The sequence below is a fragment of the Saccopteryx bilineata genome, chromosome 7 (assembly GCF_036850765.1).
Source record: "Saccopteryx bilineata isolate mSacBil1 chromosome 7, mSacBil1_pri_phased_curated, whole genome shotgun sequence".
Classification (NCBI taxonomy): Eukaryota; Metazoa; Chordata; class Mammalia; order Chiroptera; family Emballonuridae; genus Saccopteryx; species Saccopteryx bilineata.
The window spans coordinates 63,838,107-63,842,161 of record NC_089496.1 but is presented as its reverse complement, the minus strand read 5'-3'; the positions used below and the strand labels follow the sequence as shown (position 1 = coordinate 63,842,161).

Here is a 4,055-nt window from a genome sequence, read left to right as displayed (position 1 = left end):
GTGTTTTTCAACTGCCAGCCTGCGGACTGGTCTATTGGAAATATCGTGCTGGTTTGCAAGAGCCAACCACCCTGATGATGTATGAAGATTATAAACTCAATGATCTCAGTTGAATTCACTTATGCTCAGGGTGATTTTTGCCTTTGTGGTCCCCCAAATAATTCTTCCATTGTCACTGGTCCCCAAGTATAAAAAGGTTGAAAACCACCGACAGAGTTGACGTGTTAGCAAAGCAAATACGTGCCTTGGAGGAAAAGGAAGAACAACACGTGTATTTCTGACGCTGGTGGAGTGAGATGTTCTGCCAGGAAGAAGACCACAGAGTATGTGACATTAGGGAAGCTCATTCTTTCATCAAAGCCCCTCCCCCCATTCAAAGGCCACCTCCAATGTGCAAAGGTTGATGATACACATGAGACTTCGGGAATGTGACTGTCATCAAGCCGTCCCCCTAGGCTGGTTCATTATCCAGAAGTCCATGCACAGAAATAAACAAAAAAGAGGAATGCACTGAGAAGGAACTGAGAGAACTAAGACCTTCACATCCATCTTAGGGGCTTTGGGGACTGGTTGTAGAAGACTGGACCTGCTGGCTGGAATTTGAATAGCAAGAATTTCTATTGGGCCGCCTGTCCAGCTGGCGTCAGGCCGCGCCTCTGCGCTCCTCCGGGTCTTCCGCAGCGACTGCGGCGGCGGAGACGCGCGCGCCGGCGCTCGCGGGCCCGCGGCTGTGGCGGCGGCCGACCCTCGAGGGCCCCTTCGTCGCGCCCCGGAGCTCCCACCATCCCAGATCGGGCGGCCACGAGGCCCGGCCGCGTCCTGCCCGCGCCGCCCGGCGGCCTCAGCCATGTCGAAGGGCCCGGAGGAGGTGAACCGGATCACCGAGAGAGCACCTACCGGAATGTTATGGAACAATTCAATCCGCGGTTACGAAACTTAAATAACCTAGGGAAAAACTATGAAAAAGCTGTTAATGCTATGATCCTGGCGGGAAAAAGCCTACTACGATGGAGTGGCCAAAGATCGGTGAGATCGCCACCGGGTCCCTTGTGTCGACAGAGCTGGGGGCCATGTCCTCATCGAGATTTCGAGTACCCACCGGAAACTGGATGAGAGTTTTCAAGAAAATTTCAAAACATTCCATAAAGAGATTATACAAAAGCTGGAGAAGAAGACAGAACTGGATGTGAAATACATAGAACGCCACTCTGAAAAGATACCAAACAGAGCACAGGAATAAGTTAGATTCTTTGGAGAAATCTCAAGCCGAACTGAAGAAGATCAGAAGGAAAAGTCAAGGAGGACGCAATGCACTCAAATACGAACACAAAGAAATGGAGTACATAGAAACCGTTCCTTCTCGCCAGAGTGAGATCCAGAAATTGAGTACATAGAAACCAGAGTTCCTTCTCGCCAGAGAAGCGCTGCTGGAGGAGAAGAGGCGCTTCTGCTTCCTAGTGGACGAGCACCGCAGCGTGGCCAGCCTGCTGCAGCGCCACCACGTGCAGTCTGCAGAATGACTCAATTCCAAACTGCCCAGGTGGCAGAAAACTTGTTGCGATGCCACCAAAGTACCAGAGGAAATCATCAACATGATAGAAGAAATAAAGACACCCCCCCTCTCCCTACCCCAACCTCCTGGACGCCTCAGCCTTCCCCCCAATGACCGAGAGAAGCCATGTGGTGCCCCCCGGCGCCGTCAGCCAGAGCGAACACCAGTCCTTTGATTGATAGGTTTAATAACCCAGCAACAGTTGCACAGAATTCAGCTGCTTCGGAGGACACCCCGGTTTGCAGCGGTCGGTTTCTGTCGCCACTGGACTGAACATGATGAAGAAGAAGAAGGTGAGAACCATCATCCCGCACACGGCCGGCGCCAACCAGACCCTGCTGAGCTGCGCGCAGGACAAGGATGGCTGGCTCTACGGGGAGAACGACACCGCCAGAGCGAGGGGCTGGTTCCCGTCCTCCTACACGAAACCGCTGGAAGAAAACGCGGAGGAGACAGTGAGAGCGTCCTCACCGAGCCCCGCCCCCGTGAGGAGCGTGAGCACGGTGGGTGGTCTTGTCCGAGAAGGTTTTCGCGGCCGTGACCGTGGCCATCCCGCCGCCGGACTACCTGGAGGGCCTCTCCACCAGAACAGCTGCGGAGAAGGGAGGGATGTTTCCAAAGCTACTTCCACCTTCAAAGCCCCGGTGTCCGGACCGGAAACCACACCTCCTGATAATACAAACGGGACTGCAAAGCATCCCTTCCTCAGTGGAGAAAACCCCTTTGCTACTGTGAAACTCCGACCAACGGTGACAAATGATTGATCAGCACCAATCATTCGATGAAAACATGGCCGAGGAATTCTTCTGGATCTTCTAATGTTAAGTTCTCACTTGCAAAATGATAGGTTGGTTTATTGCTGTAACTGTGGTAACACTTCACCAGAGGGTGCCTGATTTTAAATGTATTCTACCTGAGCAATCAATATTCCCCGTTTCACATATTTGGGTTTATACATTTCTGCCTTTAAGATAAATCGAGTGACCAACTCAATCATTTAAAGTGTTTTCTTCCTATTCTGTTCAAAAAAGCCGTAAGTTTGGTTCCAGTCCTTACTGGATCGTTCTTTAAATATTCTATGATTGTTTTTTAAATAGAACCAGGGATAGTCTGCCTTCATCACTGGCTTTCTGCACCTGAATGCAAAAGAGAACAGTTGCACCTGCTCTGAAGTATCATTATGGTGTTTATCTGAAGAATAATCTGAAGCTATATAAATTATGAGGATGTGATATAAAATTTAATTTTTAACTTTGGCGTAGTGAAATGCAGAGCTCCCCAGGATGGAGAGATCCCCTCTGGTTTAGACTTGGCTGTAGCGCTGAGACGTCCCTGTCCCTGTCACAGCTGTAATACCTAGTACTCGATCATGCCCGAGAGCTGCTGACCTTGATAGTTCTGAGTAACCAACCAGAGTGACCGGTGGAAATCCACCAGGCCATGACACACAAGCCTGGCTCATAGGGTCTACACGTGCGCCTGAGGAGTCCTCGTGTGGAGACCAGGGTGCTCTCGCTAAGCTAGGGGACGAAAGCTGCCACCATCACCGACCTACCCGGACACCTTCCCGTCAGGTACCAACACACAAGCAGTGCCTCTAAAGCCGGGAGGCTCCCTGGGAATCTGGTGGCTGGGAGGGTCTTGCGTAGGGCCCCGGGCTTCTCGGGGAGGGGACTCAGGGCAGGTGGCCCGGTGCACCAGTGGCCGTTAGGGATCAGGCCCTGTTTTGGAGGAGTGGTGAATTCTGAGGAAAAGTCACACCCAGGCCGTCTGCTGTGTGGGCTGGGAAGGGGGCTTGCTGCTCACGGAGCTCCTTTGGTCTTACCGTAAATGTTAGCATTTTTCTGTAAGCTTGAAATTGGCCACAGACAACTACAGGTAAAAAGCAGTGTGAGTGAGATATTAGGGTCATTGTCCTATCCTCATCCTGGTTGGGGTCACCAAGGAGGGCCGATGACCCCGATAGTCCCCCAGGACTCAGGCAGTGCAGTGTCAGGCAACACCTGTCTTGAGAAGATGCTCCAGCCAGCAAAGAAACCCCATTCAAACTCAGTAAGTGGCCTGCTGCTCCTCCCACCACTTAGGGAAGAAGAGCGCTCACAGAAGCCTCTCTGTTGCCTGACCAGGCACTGGCGCAGTGGATAGGGCGTCGGACTGGGATGTGGAGGACCCAGGTTCGAGACCCCGAGGCTGCCGGCTTGAGCGCGGCTCATCTGCCTTGAGCTAAGGCTCGCTGGCTGGCTTGAGCAAGAGCATAGGGGTCAGTCTCTGTAGCCCCTGGTCACGGCACATGAGAAGGCAATTCAAGGCACAAGGCACATATGATTCTCATAACTAAGAAAGTGCCGCCAATAATGAATTGATGCTTCTCAACTTCAACTCTCTCCTCTTCTCCTCAACCTCCCGTCCATCTTCCCCTGATCCCTCCCTGTCCATCCTGCACCCGTCCATCCTGCACCCATCCATCCTCCATCCATCCTGCCTGTCCCCTCCCATCCCTCCC

The 4,055-nt window shown here is 52.4% G+C and overlaps 1 pseudogene; it reads left to right on the top strand.

Moving 5' to 3' along the window:
* The first annotated feature begins 847 nt into the window (after positions 1–847).
* On the top strand, positions 848–2,470 carry LOC136310541 (BAR/IMD domain-containing adapter protein 2-like 1 pseudogene; annotated as a pseudogene).
* Positions 2,471–4,055: the final 1,585 nt, after the last annotated feature.